The 18,979-nt window shown below is 38.1% G+C and overlaps 1 protein-coding gene across 3 annotated transcripts in view; it reads left to right on the forward strand.

Moving 5' to 3' along the window:
* The window catches only part of LOC109405655 (tachykinin-like peptides receptor 99D), a 173,331-nt gene that overhangs the window by 40,863 nt on the left and 113,489 nt on the right, over positions 1 to 18,979 (forward strand). The window contains exon 1 of one of the 3 annotated variants that reach the window (XM_029856506.2): positions 13,545 to 13,696. The exons of 1 other annotated variant lie outside the window; for it this stretch is intronic. The gene's annotated coding sequence lies outside the window, so the exon portion shown is untranslated. Of the gene's footprint in view, positions 1 to 13,544; positions 13,697 to 13,786; positions 13,808 to 18,979 lie in introns of those variants that run through there. One more of the 3 variants, XM_029856504.2, reaches the window with a different exon arrangement.

The following is an 18,979-nucleotide window of genomic DNA, read 5'->3' on the forward strand; positions in this document are numbered from 1 at the left end:
TCACGACTCACGTTGTTGTCATCCGCCAGTAAGGATCCTTGGAATTCCTGCACCACCTCGAAAGTAACCCCGTATATTGTCACATTACTATACCTAGATGGACCCGGTCGTGCTCGGTTCCGCCTACCTGCATGTAATTTGTTTTTGACGCATTCACCGACCTTTGCTGCTTCGCGTTTCAGGCGGGTGTACAGTTCTGCCACTCTTCCAAATGTTCTGGCGATAATTTCCATGTCGTTCGCAAAGCACACAAATTGACCAGATTTTGTGAAAATCGTGCCCGGCTGTTGAGCCCGGCTCGTCGCATTACACCTTCCAGAGCGATGTTGAAGAGTAGGCATGACAGTCCTTCACCTTGTCGCAGTCCACGACGAGATTCAAATAAACTAGACAGTTCACCCGAAATCCTTACGCAGTTTTGCACACCGTCCATCGTTGCTTTAATCAGTCTAGTCAGCTTCCCAAGAAAGCCGTTTTCGTCCATGATTCTCCTATAATCATACTACACACTGTATTTGAAAAACTCACCACCAGAGGGACTATGGTTACCACCAATGGGCGGCCATGAGGGATTGCTTAAGGGGCCATCAAGAAACGGGACTGTTGGAGAGGACAACGGCCGAGGAACGAGGTCATGCATCTCGAGGCAAGTGACGACCCAATAATCCCTCACTTGATCAGAGTTTGTTGATGTTAAAAGCAGGAGATAATAGTTGAAGTAAAAGTCCTTAAATTTTGAGAAGAGGAAGTGAAGTATACTACGGCATTACTTGTAATAGAAGATTTTGATAGTCGATAGGACCTGGCAAGTTATGTACAATGTGATGCCGCCTTTTTCTTTTTTATGTGTTGGGTACTGTATCGTAGATTTGCACGTTTAATCACCGTGATGAAACATGTGTCCATTTCAGTCCTTCTCCTGTTTATGTCATCAAAATTCCCGTGAAATGTTTAAAACGAAAATCAGAATTCATTTCGCCCGAAACTATGCACCAGAGAATCGTTGTGTAATAAGTGTGCACTTTGGCTAAGAACGCTTCCTTTTCCCTCTCATATTGTAACCGTATCGTCGTTGTTCCGTCGATGGTGTATTCCCTTCCAAATGGCCATACCCACCCAGCGTGCTAAGAACAAAAATCACGAGGCTACCGTGAACCAGGAAGCACATTAAAAAGGAATGCTATTCATTCTTTCCACGCTTGCACTATGTTTTTCATGCATGCATATTTCATGCTAGTAGACAAACGAGAAGGATAGTAGTAGTGTTGTAACAGCATCACCATAGATGTCATGGCTTTTGTTTTATTAGCACATAGTTGAAATACTAGTTTTCAGTCTTGAATGAAAAACAGCAAACATATGAGACATTCCACAGGAAATGACAGAAGTGAGGTTGAAAATTGTAACTGACTCGAGTTTTTTTTTGCAGAAACGATCCCAAATTAGTGCAGGATGAAAAATTATTCGCCATCAAATTAAATTACAAGCAGCAGGGGAGAAATAAGAAAGCTTATGGCAGTTAGACAACGTTCATGGAGCATTTTTTGCAGTTCTACTTGCCTGTATAACGATAATGGATACAGTTTAATGCATAAAGTTTCACATTATCGATCAACTTTTTATTCCCGTCTTTGGAGTATAAGACGAAAAAGTCAAGCCAACTACGTTTGACTTTGTCGACGGAAAGCAAAATGTAAATTTACCTGAAACTTTCTATAAAAGAACGAAAAAACTGCTTTGTGGCAAACTGGGCGAAAATATTGGCCCCATAACGGTTGCCTACGCATACTTGCTTCCGTACGTTTTAATACGCTGAAAGAGGCCTCAAAAACACAACAGCTAAGTCGATAGAACTGAATTTATGGTTGCGGTTGATTTTGTACCAGTACAACGTAATATACCTACAATGCACATATCCTATTTCAATTCCATGCCCAGCACTACTGCTCTCAGCATAGTAAGCGGTTTGAAATAGTTTTACCTTTCTTAGCAATGCAGGGTTTGAAAATTGGCAACTGGTTCAACGAACGTTTGTGGTTTCTCAAATACTTACTAGTTCAAAATCCAGGTTAATCAAAGCAGCCATAGACGACGAAATCGAGTGTACCGTCTGTTACGTGAAGTGCTCGTGAAATGCAGCAGTGAAAGAATTCTGTCGATCTGTTGACCCGTTCCCGAGCCTATTCGTTACATACAAACATCATTCAATCTTTATTTATATAGATAATAGATAATATTCAGTTTTGTTTTCAAGTCAATTTTATATAGGCTATCAATAATGCGCTGCCAGCATTTAGTGCGAGATTTTCTCTTCTTATGAGTCTATTCTAAATCATTTTGTGCTTTTGTATGTTCACATATGCTAATGTCTAGCTATACATAGGAAATATAAGTCGCTTATTTTTATTGTACCGACACTGAAATTGGAAAGTTAATGTGGCCCCACCGTAGGAGGATTTGTCAAATCTGCTAGGTTCGAGGGCCACAATATCGATATGTCAGTAGTGGTCTGCTGTAACTTAGGGCAAGGGCACCAGTATTGGCCAGCCAGATGCGAAGGGGGCGACTGTATCCCAGGGATGCCAGATGATTTTATGAAAAATCTGTATCCCATACAAAATTTCTATGAAAAATTTGTGTTTCATACAAAAATAAAATAGCCCCTCCTGCTTGAAAATTTGTATTTAATATAAAACGAAATATGTACGGATGCTCAAAAATCTGTACAATACAGATAAATCTGTATATATGGCATCTCTGCTGTATTCAAAATGCAGTAACTAAGCTTACACTGAAATAAATTTTGTTGTGGAAACTACCGATTCCATAGTTAAATAACTAACCGTACATATGATTCTCAACCGACAACAAAATCTGTTGAGGTAACTGAAAAGGCTTGAAATTACAATGCATTGTAGTAAATTTTACTAAAAGCGTAGTCGTCTCAACAACAAAACATTGTTGATTTTTCCTATACGGAAAAACGAAAGTACCCAAAAGTGAGTTCATTCAGCCCAACTTGGAGGTTGCGTGCGGGAAGCCAATTTTGAGTTGCTGGAGTCGATGTTTAGGTAGGTAGTTTGCATTTAGGCGTATACGGCCAAAGTACCTAAAGTCAAGGTTCTTTTTACTCAACCGTCAGTTAAAATTACTCAACTTTCGGTACTGTGCCACTTACTCAATTTTGGCTTCCCGTATCGAACTCTCAAAGTTAGGTTGTTTTGCTATTCACTCTCTGACAACAATAAAGAGAGCGAATGAAACAGGATGCAAAAAAGAACTCAAAAGTGAATTTTAAAATACTCAAATTTGGGTTCTCTTGTTTTTCAGTGTAGACACGCATTTTACAACACAGTGCACATTTGTTAAATTGAGATTATTTTTGCACTGCTAGTTAAGTTAACTGTGTTTTAGTGGAATTAACTGAAAATTGTTGTTGGTTGAGAATCATAGGTACGGTTAGTAATTTTTCAATGGAATCGGTAGTATCCACAACAAAACTTATTTCAGTGTATTCTCAGTTTATTTTTAATACATAGCGGTGGCCAAAATAGAAGTAATGCATGTGTTTTTTTACAAACTCTTCAATTTGGTTTCTGCTATGGCCTGTTATGGCCAAAAATGTTGTATTTCTTATGGTAGAGGCCCAATGAGAAGCACTCGTGTCAAAATAGGTATTTAGGGTCACGATGCCAATTATATTCATTCGCTTCCAAAATCATCCTATTCGAAAACAAAGCGTTTATGATACCTATTGAATTCCGTTCTATTTGTCAACATAAATGCACAACACTTTTAACAACACACAAAATCCAAGAAAGTAATAAAACAAGCTGCACTTTAAACAGAATTAAATTAAGAGCACCCTGCCGAACAGAACGAACAGTCCTCATAAAAGCATATTTTTGTGTAAAATTATAGGTGGGAGTTCTAGAACATTTTTTTCTGTAGAACAAATTTACGAGAAATACCGATTTTTGGCACTTTTCACTCCTAATTCATCTGGAAAAATAACCCCCGATAGAAAATTTCGAACTCACCACCACACGAAAGAATAGACCCTCAGCTTTCATTTGGTGGATGATTTGGTGATAATGATTTTTTTTTTCTAATAATGTTCTTTTTATCAATAGAAGTGAGATCTGCATACTAGTCAAACAATAATTCGTGCTGATATAAATCACAATAGACTGCACGACTAACAATAACCAAAACTGATCTTTCTACCCTAGTATGGACTGCACAGTATTTTTTTTTTGATGCGGCTTGCTGCAATACTAGCATTTGGTAGCACTTGAACTGCTGAGGGTTTTCTAAATAGCAGTGGGAGTAAAAACGATAGAGTGAAAGGATTAAGAGTTTCAACGAAACCCAATTTGTGCAGATGCAGCGGAATGAAGTTTTAGATCGTAGGATGGTGTCAATCGCATGCTCGTGTTTTTTTGCAAAGTTTTCACATAAAATTGAAACCTTGAATATGATGTGGGCTTCCATGAATAATTATCATTATTATGTTTAATCCAAAAAATTGACGACAATGAAATTGTGATATTATTGTTTTATTATAATATAATATCCAATGGTTAGGGAATGTTGAAAATTGAAAATTTTCGGGCCTATTTCCTCCAAGAGGAGACCAAAAGAAAAAAATCAAAATATATAAATTTTCGGACCTATTTCCTCTAAGGGGGGACCAAAGGGAAAAATTCAAAAATGAAAATTTTTTGTTATCTGTTTCCTCCAGGGGAAGCCAAAGGGAAAAATTTAAAAAATCGAAAATCACTGGACCTATTTCTTCCAAAGGAAAAAAAAAAAAAAAGAAAATTTTCGGACCTATTTCTTTCAAGGGGTACCAAATGGAAAAATTTCGAACGAAATTTTCGAACCATTTTCTTCCAAGGAGGAACCAGAGAGAAAAATTCAAAAACTTTAAAATACTCGGACCAATTTTTTCCATGGGGGGGATCAAAGGGAAAAATTTCAAAATTTTTGGACCTATTTCTTCCAAGGAGGGAACAAAGAGAAAAATTCCAAAGTTTCAAAATTTTCGGACCAATTTCTTCCAAGGAGGGACCAACGAGAAAAAATTTCAAAGTTTTAGTACCCCATTCTTCCAAAGGGAAAAATTGAAAATTGTCGGACCACTTTCTTCTAAATTCTAAATTTTCGGAACACTTTCTTCCAAGGGGGGACCATTTCTTCCAAGGAAGGCTAAAGGAAAAAAAAAAAACAAAATTTTCGGACCTAGGGTGCGTGTACCAATTATGGTACTACCTAAGGAAAGCTATTTATACAAAAATAACCAGAAGACCAACGAATGTCATCAATAAGTTAAAAGACTGCTTAGTTTCCATACTTTACAAGAAAAATATAGAAATGGAGCCAAAACTACTTTCAGTATTGATTACAGGCGGTGCTAATAATAGGAACCCTGTACCAGTTATGGCTATATTTTTTTAACTTCGGGTCCTTTTTGCACTATTTGCATGCATTCCTTATGGGATTAGCCATAACTGGTACACTATGACGAAAAAGGGTGCAAGGAGGTCGAAATTTTAAGGAAAATGATTTATTTGTACCATAAGTTGAGCAAAATGTGGAGTTTAAATGAGTGCAACTATCTTTTGTGAACGTGATCTGTTGTTCACGATTTTTTCTTGTTGATTTACATCGTTAAAGGGTGGAAATTAACTATGGCGAATAATTGGTACTATAGCCATAATTGGTACACTTACCCTATTTCTCCCAAGGAGGGAACCAAAGATTAAAATTCAGAAATTCCAAAATTTTCGGACCTTTTTCTTCCAAGGGGGGACTAAATGGAAAAATTCAAAAATTTTAAAATTTTCGGGCCTATTTTTTCCAAGGGGAGACTAAGGAAAAAAAAATGAAAAATTTCAAAATTTTCGGACCTATTTCTTCCAGAGGGGGCCAAAGGGAAAAATTCAAAAATTTCAAAATTTTCGGACCTATTTCTTCCAAGGGGGGACCAATGGCTAAAAAATCAAAATTTTCGAACCTGTTTCTTCTAAGGGGGGACCAAAAAGAAATATTTAAATATTTTGAAATTTTCGAATCTTTTTCTTCCAAGAGAGGACCAAAGGGAAAAATTCAAAAATTTCAAAATTTTCGGACCAGTTTCTTCCAAAGGGGACCAAAGGGAAATATCCAAAAATTTCGTAATTTTCGGACCTATTTCTTCCAAGGGGTATCAAAGGAAAAAAAATCAAAATTTTCGGATCACTTTCTTCCAAGGGAAGGAGGGGTCCAAAGAGAAAAATTCAAAAATTTTAAAATTTTCGAACCAATTTCTTCCAATTTGCAAAGGAAAAAATCCAAATTTAAATTTTTGGGCCTATTTCTTCCAAGGAGGGAACCGAAGATTAAAATTCAGAAATTTCAAAATTTTCGGACCTTTTTCTTCCAAAGGGGGGACTAACTGGAAAAATTTAAAAATTTCAAACTTTTCGGTCTGGGGAGACCAAGGAGAAAAATTGAAAAATTTCAAAATTGTCGGACCAGTTTTTTTCCAAGGAGGGACCAAAGGGAAAAATTGAAGAAATTCTAAATTTTTGGACCAATTTCTTCCAAGGGAGTACCAAAGGGAAAAATACAAAAATTTCAAAATTTTCGGACCACTTTTTTCCAAAGGGAAAAATTGCAAATTTACGGACCAATTTCTTCCAAGGGGATACCAAACGGAAAAATTTCAAAATTTTCGAACCACTTTCTTCCAAGGGGGTACCAAATAGAAAAATTTCAAAGTTTTTGGACCTGTTTCTTCCAAGGAGGGAACAAAGAGAAAAATTCAAAAATTTCAAAATTTTCTGACCAATTTCTTCAAAGAAGGGACCAACGAGAAAAATTTAAAAATTTCAAAATTTTAGAACCACTTTCTTCCAAAGGGAAAAATTGAAAATTTTCGGACCTATTTCTTCCAAGGGGTACCAAAGGGAAAAATTTCTAAATCTTCGGATCACTTTCTTCCAAGGGGGACCAAAGAGAAAAAATCAAAAAATTCAAAATTTTCGGACCTATTTTTTCCAAGGGGGGACCAAGGAAAAAAATTGAAAAATTTCCAAATTTTTGGGCCTATTTCTTCCAGGGGGAGGGGGGGGGGTGTCAATGGCAAAAAAGTTCAAAATTTTCGAACCTATTTCTTCCAAGGAGGCACCAAAGGGAAATATTCAAATATTTCGAAATTTTCGAATCTTTTTCTTCCAAGAGGGGACCAAAGTGAAAAATTCAAAAATTCCAAGCAGGATTAAAAGGAAAAATTCAAAAATTTCATTATTTTCGGACTCATTTTCTCCAAGGGGTAACCAAAGGGAAAAATTCAAAAATTTCAAAATTTTTGGACCTTTTTCTTCAAAAAGGAAAAAGGGAAAAATTGAATAGATTGAAAATTTTCGGACCTATTTATTCCAACGGGGGCCAAAGGGGAAAAAACTCGGATCTATTTCCTCCATGAGGGGACCAAAGAAAATTAAAATTTCAGAAAAATTGAATATTTTCTGACCTATTTCTTCCAAAAGGGGACCAAAGGGAAAATAGAAAAAAAAAATGAAAATTTTTGAACCCATTTCCCCCAAGGCACTATGGGCCAGAAACCAAAATTTCGTGACAAAAATAAAAAAGTTGTTTTTCTTTTCTGAGATCAATCAATTTTTGTATATGTATGATTGTTTGGGCAATGTTTGATTGTATACCGACTGAATTTTTCGATATGTAACAAAATTGTATAGTTTTTTGTATGGAGAAACTTCTTATAAGCAAACATTTTCGATTTTAACCAATATTAAGAAAAAAATTGTGGTGAAAAATGTGCTCAACAAGTATAACGCTTACATTTTCTGACCTCAAATTTAGTACATTTTGCATATATGATGCACAAATTGCGATGACTTTATCTGCCTATGATCGCATAACTGTTCCATATGAATAGGAAATCCAGCAAATATGGGACTAATAGGCGATCATAGGCAGGTAAGTTTAAATTAAAATTTTACAATATTTACTCAACTTTTACGGTTTATTTGCCGATTTGTTCAAAAAGAAGTAGTATTCGACCGTATTCGACATGCAACCGGTCTAGGAAGCCAGATTAGAGTATTTTTCTTTTTAGATGCTACCGGACTGTGCATGCGTTATTTTACAATATTTTACGCAGTGTTTCAATAATCATCCACTCCACGATCCATTTTTACCATTACGGTGCAATCACTTTATGCCTTGCAAAACAATAAACATAGCAACAAACAGCCTGGAAGGTTGCGTTTCAGATATGATTGTCATTGTAGGCTTTTAAATCAATACCACACTCTTACGCAAAATGCAAAGTTACGGTACATCAATTCGTGTGGTCAATTATGATTTTTAATCAACTCAACCCATTTAGCCGAATGCCACTTGGCCGAATTTTATTCAAAATAATTCAGAGACCCCTTTCCACATTCTAGCTGCCAATTTGATTATAATCATTATTTTTTCCTTTTTTCAATCATTGACTATTCTTTCTAGTTTCTCAATTCATGGATTAGTTTGCGTTGAAACTGTCAATATTTTATCAGAGATTTTCCCTCCTTTAAATCATAGGCAATTCTTTCGAGTTATACTGACTTGGAGAAAAGTGGTACGATCGTTTAAGTTTATCCTTTCTCTTTCAACCAAACGGCATTCAGCTAAATGTCGTTCAGCTAAATGACCCTCTCGACCAATGGGCGTTCGGCCAAGCGCAATCAGCCACATGGCACTCGGCTAAATGACTCGGAGCCGGTGTTTGAACAATAAATATATTGCGCTCACTTTTCGTACATATGTACAAGTGAGATGGATATATTTGCGTTTAGGGCGATAACGGCCGTGCGTTGAATCTCACCTGAGCTGTGGATTTGTTCCGAATTTCGATAAAAAATTATCCATCTGTACATATGGTCGGCGTGAAGTCAGACCGGACCATCTGTTTTTAAACGATTTCGGGAATGTCCTGCAGGAACTTGGGATGTCAAATGTAGCGCGTTTTTGTCTGAAATACTGTAGCTCTTCTATGTAACGAAACATCTGCATCGAAATAATGACAAAAACTTCAGAGTTTTCGAATTCCGTCATTAACGCATGTACTAAAATCACTCTAACTTGCTTTCCCGCAAAAATATTCGATAGCATTCATACATACATACATACATACAAAAAAAGAAAAATCTCTCTCTCTCTCTCTCTCTCTCTCTTTCTCTCTCTCTCTCTCTCTTTCGAAAATTTTTTATTCATCCTATGCTACCCTCTGGGGTAATTTTTTTTCGAAAATTTCTGAAATTTTTCCACAATGGGGGACGACAGGAATATTTTGCAAAAATTAAAATTTTTGGAAACTTTTCGCCAAGGAAGACCATAAAAAATGTCGCGAGCTGAACTCTTTTTACGAGAAGCAAAGCACGACAACGACTGTTTTTGATAAAAACAGAGAGAAAATCGACTCGAACAGTTGTGGATGAGAATCAAAACAAAATCGGGAAATAATGAGGCGAATCACACACCACGTTTACACACCGGCCACACCACGTTCTCATCTGTGACATTTCTCGACGTCAAATGCTGTCAGTCAGCACGGTTGCACTTATCGTCACACTCTTTATCTGTCATACTTTTATACTGTGCGCATGAGCATGAGCATGAGCATAGATGACCGCACAATTCGTAGTTGCTACTCCGTGACTGACCAGAGCAATCGAAATTGCACACACTCTGAAGAATTTTCACGTCCGATTTATGTGAAAAGATAGGTGATTTTCGTCCACCATATTTTTCACGTAGCCTTGGCCTGAATTTCAGGTAGCTGGATAAATTTCAGTTTCGCTATCGACTTGATGAATCAGGTGAATTTGACATGCATTTTACGTATTGTTTGCGTGAAATGTGCGTGAGTGCTACTGGAATCTCCGGTAACTTTTACGTGAAAACATCATTGGTTCTACATGAATTTCAAGTAATCTTGTCATGGTTTTTGAATTGAAATAAATCAGACGCACCAGCTTGTAGCGTATTCGAAGTGGTAAGAGATTTTAAATCCTTATAAAATGCAATGAAGAAAGGTTTGATTTTACTCTACCATAAAAAATCATTGATTTTGTAAGGGCATAAAAACTTTTGCCTCCTCAAATATACTACAAGCTGGTGCAAATATGCAACAATAAAAAAAGTAATTTTTATCAGTATTTTATTTCAGAGTAATAAATACTTACAACTGTGTTATTATAACTATTTTTAACCTTATCCTTCTTAAGATTGGATAGAAATCTAAACAAATCCAAGGATTTTACGCAACATCCTCGTAGTCCAGCTGTTCCCAACACTCACTGAATTGGTCCGTCACCGTCAGGGGACTATTGATATCCAGCTTCTGAAATCAATGAAAATAGAAAAAGTAACAATTTCAATTAATTATTATCTATTGTCATAAGCAATTAAATTACCGTTAAATACTTGCAGCAACTTGCTCGTGAACTTTAAATTAGCAACCCGTTCTTGCACAACAAACTTCTCGACGCCATGTTGATTTTTTTTGCACACCTGAATTTCACGTAACTTTCGTTTCGCGGAAACTTCCAAGTCGAAAGTACACTAATACAAACGCATTGAAACGATTTTCGTGAAAACCAGGTGGATTCCACCAAACAGGATGGTGCACACAACGTGGTTATCGAGTGAAGGTGACTAATGTCACGTAACTTATGAAGTTTTTAGAATAAGGATGAGCTACGTGTTATTTCACGTAAATCGGACGTGAAAATTCTTTAGAGTGCAAGGAACCAATGAAAAGGGCTTGGGACTAGCTTACTATTCTCAATGTACACAGGTCGAGAGCTCTCCACTTTAATAAGGTCAATAACGGCGCCGGCCACGTCCTTACGGTCATCGAGGATGGAAGGGAATGTTAGTAAGACAAACGTTGTTATAAAGACCGCGACTCGCTGCATCTCCACGTTTGTCTCAGGAAGGAATTTTTTGTTAGTAGGGTAAGGTACATTGTCAGTCCGGGAGTCACCTATGGTTGGTGATATGATTTGACAATGGATCAATATACACAAACCGCCGTTAACAACCGACCACTTTTCGACGCAAGAACTAGCCAAAAAGAAAATTCTATCGCGCGTTTCCACTCCACTAGGGAGCAGAAACCTTTAGTCTATTCCACACAGAAATACACTGAACGCGACTCACTTGTCGGCGCCCGGATTTTTTCTCGACCGGCGAACCCGAACTAACATTTTTCACTCTTTTGTGTAAATTCAAAAAATGAAAGAAAATATTTATTATCAACTAAAAGTGTATTGGAAACTAGCGCCGATGGGAAGCGAAAAATTTGGAACCGACTCGAACCACGGCGCGCGCACACTCGTCCCGTCGTCGGAGCCCCGCAGAGAGAAGAGAAAAAAAACGCAAAAATCTAGCAAAGCCAGCGCGCGAAGCTTTGCTGCTACCGCACACTACTGACTGCTTGGCGTCCCGTCGTCGGAGCCCCGCAGAGAAGAAAAAAAATCGCAAAAATCTAGCAAAGCCAGCGCGCGAAGCTTTGCTGCTGCCGAACTACCGCACACTACTGACTGCTTGGCGTCCCGTCGTCGGAGCCCCGCAGAGAGAAGAGAAAAAAAAAAATCACAAAAATCTAGCAAAGCCAGCGCGCGAAACTTTGCTGCTGCCGAACTACCGCACGCTACTGACTGCTTGGCGTCCCGTCGTCGGAGCCCCGCAGAGAGAAGAGAAAAAAAATCGCAAAAATCTAGCAAAGCCAGCGCGCGAAACTTTGCTGCTGCCGAACTACCGCACACTCTGTCATACTTTTATACTGTGCGGTTCGATTTAGTGTGAACGGTGCAATATTGTCTTTATAATTCGGAATTTGTATATCTGCTAATTTATCATAACCAAATATTTACATTTATAATATTTTGATAATTGAATCAGAATTTTCATGGAAAAAGCAAACTGAATTGTGATTTTTTTTTCAGTTCGATGCACAATGGTCCATGAACCAGATTTACGAGGAAAGATGCATTCAGCGCTTTCAAATGATTTTTAGACAAATATGGTCTTCTACAAAGTTGTCTCTAATAATAAGGCCCTCTTTCCAATGTGCATGAAAATTATGGTGGTCCATATTTTCAAAGATATCGGAAACCAAACTTTTTTATTTGCAATAATAACTATATACATTCTTCGGGAAAAGTGTAGATCTATTAATTATGAAAAAAATCTTACATTTTTAATCAAATTATATGGCTTTCACAGCTTCAATCATCATATTATATTAGGATCTCTCAGTAAAAAAATATGTTTTGCTGGTTCAGGTCGTATTAGGCTGATGGCTATGGCCAAAACATCCGACTGGCCAAAACTGAAGCTTCTACCCCACATGTTATTTGGTGTTATTCGGTTGGACGGTCATGAATTATTGTAAAATATTTCAAATCTTTGTTTTTTTTTTTGAGACATGGAGGTATACAATTTTTTTGACTTAATCCCTCTTAGAACAATTCAAAGTACAGTCCGGTCTCCTAGCTGCCACCCACTTTACGCCCACCTTAATTTCCAGGTTGTCTTCCAACCAATGCAGTTAATTTTTGGAATGTGACAAGCTTGTGTATAGTATACTCTAATCACAGTTAAAAAATCATCGTTTGATCGGTTGCAAGACAGCTGGGAAATTGCAGTGGGCGTAAAGTGGGTGGCTTTGTCTAATAGAACACCCGACTGTGGTAGGTTTCCGAACAACTGTGTCCCTCTTTTCAAGGTATGCATGACATAATAATTATTTAACACATTCAGTCAAGCATTCAGAAATTATGTAACGAGTTGCAAAAAGTTGTTTTTTCAGCACGAGTCGTACATTTATCCAACGAGGTTTGCCGAGTTGGATAAATACGAAGACTGCTAAAAAAACGAGTTTTGCAACGAGTTCCATACAAAATTTAATGCAATGATTGTTTTCATTATACAACTTATTTGAGTTGCATGATGTTCATAATGTAACTCAAATGAGTTGCATTATGATCATTATGCAACTATTTTTCATTATGCAACTGATTTCAGTTGCATAATGAACCGGTGTGGAAAAGTTGGACATTATGATACTTAAACGAGTAGTATAAAAATGAAATTACGATGCTTAATTGCATAAAAGTTTTTTATTCGATTTGCTCAATGTGTTAAATAATTCAAATTTCACATACAATATATCATTATTATCTTTACTTTATGTACAAAATTATACTAAACGTAACATTGTTTGAAACAAACAATTCGAATATTTATATGGTTGACAAGTTATGGAAACTGTGGACAATTTCAGTAACAAATTTTGAAAACGACGTATAATCAATGGTATAGCATTGATTATACGTCGTTTTCAAAATTTGTTACTGATTTGAAATTTTACGGAATCGATAAAAAAGATGCGCGTTCACTGCCATGAAAAAGTAGTACAGTATGTATCACACAACTGAATAGAATTATGCGTCGTATTATTTTCAGTCTCGACGTGTTTTCGCGATTGGAATGATGGTGACTGAATTTCCATCTAACCTGATAAAGTTGAATGGATATTAGACACGTCGAACCCACACAAACCTACTTCATTGAACAACTCCAGAGTCTAAATCTAAAGGTTTCATCGCTTCAATAGCATCTCCGTCTTGGATAGGTATACTGTGCTGAAACGGAAGAATTCCCCATCAAACAGTTTGGTGATTTATTTTTATTTCAATACAGATTCAAGCTCAGGCCGCCGCCGCCACGAGCGCTGATGGATGCTGTGAGTGACGGTTTAAAAGAATTTTTATGTTCCGCGCAGCAGAGGCATATAGGCAGGTTAAATATTTACTTATGCAAGCAGCGATGTGTAGATACGCCAATGGATGTTTATCGAGTATTTTAGTCAGTTTTCCATCGGGTGAAATATCAAATTGATTTCGAATCGGCAAATATTAATATTTGCTGCATAATTGAAAGCGTTTTAAGAATGTTTATGTTTCATCATTTATCAGCCAGATTCTACGCAATTTGATTAGATTTACGGCTGGCGTTGACAACAACAACGATAGCGCAGCATTGCAGCGATATGTGCTTACATTCAGTAACTCATCTATCGGTAAAATATTTACTTATTTGCCGGAATCTCGGTTAAACTTTTACCGAGATTCGGTTACAACCATTATAGAATTCAAGTGAATATAAACCTTTGTAGAAAGAAATAAGCAAATTCGTTTCTTGGGTTTTGTTATCGTAGTAGGTATTGCGGATATTTTTTTTGTTTACACTCTGCGGTAGCCGCAGAGATCTACCGCAGCTGTCAAAGTCCTACCGCAGCCATGAAATCATCCTATCATTGAAAAAGATTGTCAAATCTAAGTATGCTAGCAAGGTGAAAATTTCATGATTGCACTTAAAACAACTGAAAACCAACAACAAACAATAATCATCGGCGTCGTATCCAAGACATCACTTGGGCTAATCAATGATGCCTCAGAGAAAATCAGTAGGTAGTCTGATAGCTGCGGTAGCTTTTTGTTCTACCGTAAAAATGTTTTCCCTTAAATTAACAATGCTGCCCATAACTTCATATTTGTAACATTTGCACTTTATGTCAATATTGAGCTAATACCGGGAATTATCTCCAAATCATCGCCCAAGCAACCAAAAGTTCGGATTCCACTTGAAGAACGAACTCAGAAGTTCAAATTTGGTTCAATTTCGGTTTCGTTGAACTTGATTCTCCAAAAAGTTATAAGTGTTTTGTTTATGAACTTGGAAGTACATATACATGCTTTTGACTTCTCTTCAAAACGACATTAAAGTCGAAAAAAGGGTTAGAAAAAAACTTGCTTTGAACTTTAGGGCAGAGTTCAATCAAATTTTAACCGAACTCATGTTGAACGTTTGCGTGCCACTAAAGTTTAAATACAGTTCAAATGGACATATACCAATCAACTTGAAATGTTCCGCTCCGAACTTGTTTTGAACTATTTTTGAACTTACTACTCAAAGTTCTGATAAATATTAACCGTACCAAAAGTGAACTTCACATGAACTTCGGAGACAGCGGAGCTCGGGAGAAGTTCATATTCAATTAAATCACTCGGCAATCAAGCTCAGCAGCCACAGCTTGTGTTAATTTCACAAGTACACTTTGTTTCACTATTATATTTCAACGTAGGGGGATTAGGGACATAATGGACACCCTAAGCAAATGAGTATGTTAGGCCTGTATAACAGACAAAAACTCAACATGTTATCAGTTGGCTTACAACTTTAACTTGTTTCCTACGCATTTCAATCATTTACAGCAGGTAGAATGCCATTACTGTAAAGAAATAATGAATTGTAAACCGTGTGTTTTTTTTGGGCTGGCAGGAAAGGTACGGGGCGAAATGGACACCCCCGCATATTTTCTGCTAATTCTTTGGTTACATCGACCAGTTAAGTAATTTGGCTACGGAGATCAATACCACAGATATAATACTCCATCTTAGACAAGTTTACATAACATTAAAGTTAATTAAATAAATTTTGGGCTAAAATAATCGGATTGATTTTTTCCAAACTCTCTTAAACGCCTAACAGTATGCAACGCACGTACATCCATTCATAATTGCCAGTGTTCATTTCGCCCCGAATCGACTACAGCATTTAAATTGCTATTTTGAGTAAGTTTTGATCAAAAATGTAATACTTCATCCATTGCTAAATCTGCGTATACATGTAGATAAGCTAACAATTCACTTGTTTTTATGGTGGACACACTCAAACACTCGTAATACCGTATTTGCTGCTGCTTCATAATTATAAGAAATCCACCATATGAATAACATACTTCAATTTCAATGATATTTTGGTTATTTTGAAGGAATATAAATGGTACTTTTGACAAAATGGAACAATGACTTGTTCCTTTACACTTATGCATTAAAAGTTCTACATAAAAGTCAACGGCTTCGGCAAAAACAGGGGTGTCTATTTCGCCCCGGGTGTCCATTATTTCTTTATTTGTAACTCAACGGACACAATTATTGGTCTAATTGAATTATTTCTAACCTACTAAAACTAACCAATACATTGTAATATCGCATTCGAAAACCAACTTACAAGATAATTACAAAACAGCAAATCAACGGATTCGGAAATGAAACGCTAAATACATATAACAAAACCAAAATTACACATCATCTCAACGGTACGATTCACAGCGGTTCCCAATAATTGTGGCGAAACTCCCTGAAATGCAATCCGCAGGGCCAAACGGACGGAAGCAGCGCTGATTGTTTTAAACGTATATTCACTCCAACTTTGAAGGAAACAAACGGCATCGAACAGGCATCCTTCCATGCTGGAACAAGCTTCTTCACTATGACGCCATCTGTTCCCAACGCTTCGTACACTAGCTTCATCACTTCTCGTTCGGTGACGTAATTTTTTATCCTCGTCAGAAAGAGCCAAAACCGATCGTTTGCAGACCTCTGTTCCACGATACTGTTCTGGCTACTCGTTGCTTTTGTGCCCGATTGGATAACAGGTAGTTTTTTCGACGGTGACGACGACGACGATGACGACGACGACTCAGCAGTGGATTGGCTTGCAGTTGGTTGATTCGATGTGGTACATACAGGGGTCACAGTGGAATTAACAGCAAGCGATTGATGAATTTCAGTAACTTTTTGTTTAAGGGCGGCAATTTCTTCGTCGATACGGGCGATCACATTTGCATCTGGTGTACTTGTTTTAGGATCAGTTGGCTGTACATTGCCGTTGTTACGTAGCTGAACCCTTTTATCGCTGCATGAGTTACACATCCACCACATGTTGTGAGATTGGCGATATTTGACCATCTCTTCGTAACTCATTTTTACGCATGATGCATGATAGGCACCAGCGCAAAATCCCTCACATTCAATAGAATTGAGGCCTCGAGCAATAACTTGCGAGCATTGTTTGCAGGTTGAGATCTTGTCGTCCATGTTGATCGCTGCAGTTACAACACCGGGAACAAATAATATTACTGCAATTGGAGGTTGATGCTGGTACTAATGCGAGAAATTCGTGCAGAATCACAAGTACGAATGAACAAAATACAGGTAACTGTGCTTGGATTGAATTAAACCGTAGATTGACACATAATAATTTGATAATATTCGCGACGATCGAGCAAACGGCTTGGCAATATTACAAAGCACACACACACACACACACACACACACACACACACACACACACACACACACACACACACACACACACACACACACACACACACACACACACACACACACACACACACACACACACACACACACACACACACACACACACACACACACACACACACACACACACACACACACACACACACACACACACACACACACACACACATCGGGAGAACTTCCACCGCCGGGGTTTTTCTCCGTCGGAGTAGGCTAGGGCCACCGCCGGGGACTAGACCGAGTCTATCGCGATGAAGCACCGGAATTTGGTCGTCGGGGCGCCTGTGAACTGGAAGCCAGTCTCCAACCGGAATCGCAGGAGAGACCTCGGCACCTGTCTGGGAAGAAACGGTTTCGGAAGATGTTCCACTGCCGGGGAACTCTTTGTCGGCGTAGGGTAGATCCACCGTCGGGGACTACACGAGTCGTGCGCGGAAAGCTGGAGTGCTTAATGGCGCAACGGCGGCACGGGGAGGACACCGTTCGGAGCAAGTTAGTAGGATCCGAATGCCTTGCGTGGTATTAGAATAACAAATTGTGTGTATGTTGTACCTATGTGTCGCTGAATGGCGATGTTAGGTACTAACATTAGAACGTGTAGAATAACAAATTTGAAACTAAGCATGTTGTCCGCTTAATGGCGAGCCAACACCAACCGGAGTAAGCAAAATACGAGACGTGTAGCGACAAAAAGTGCATGAGCACAGTAGCAGAAGAGCGCATGAGCGCATTGCCCCCCCTGAAGCAGTCGCATATCAGTGGTACCAGGGGGATCGAGGCATCAAGGTGTAGCAGAGTTTTTCCAATCGGTTTTCTCTGCTGGGGAGGTTGGGAGGAAAAAAAAAAAAAAAAAACACACACACACACACACACATTATGCCCCTAATCACTCTACTTACTTGAAATCCACGCAAAGAATCCGTATTGTGTGGCTCAAAGGCTGCCCTCTCAGCGAGCAACTGCTCCACCCAGTGTTCCGCCGGAGTTTTTTTTCTGCTACGGCGAAAGTCTTCCAGTTTTGCCTGATGTTTTCCATCCCGTCTCACTTGTCGCGCCAGCGCACCGGTATTCGACGCGATCGTAGTCACTGAAAGCTTATAATTGTTTCAGAATTACCGACACTGGCACTAATTTATTGCTTTGCACTTGTCTAAACTGTGGACCAAAACAAACTGAAAATGTCAAACTGTGTAAGTTCACAAAAAGTTCCACGTAAACTTCTTCCGAACTTTCGGCTTCAAAAAGTTTGTCTCGCAGAGTATTTCAAGTTCAGAGAAAGTTCCCACGCGAACCTGATTGAGCACTAATAAATGATATCAGCACATTGAGTAAAATCCCTCAGTGCTTAACAATGCAAACATGGAGTAGTGGTAAGGCGTCGGCTTTCAACGAGGAGAACCCGAGTTCAAGTCTCAGTAATTAAAAAAAAACATCAACAATGTATTTCAAGATATTAGTCAATAAGGATTCCACACATGCTAATGTCTCTCAATCAAAAATTAATTTTGAGGACTAAGCGCCTTTTTTTCATTTTACGGAAGCTTATTTTTAAGCTGAATAGCGTTCCTTTCAGCGGCACAAGTGTACTTTTTATGGACTGAAGTTCGGTTAACTACTTAAAAAGTGAGCTGTATAGAACGCTATAGGGCTCTGCACGAAATTCTCATCCTCTCTTTCGCTCTTATTGAGATTTAGTAAACAACAAGGCCAGGAAACGTCAAAATCCC

This window comes from Aedes albopictus, chromosome 1, assembly GCF_035046485.1.
Source record: "Aedes albopictus strain Foshan chromosome 1, AalbF5, whole genome shotgun sequence".
In the NCBI taxonomy this organism is placed as follows: Eukaryota; Metazoa; Arthropoda; class Insecta; order Diptera; family Culicidae; genus Aedes; species Aedes albopictus.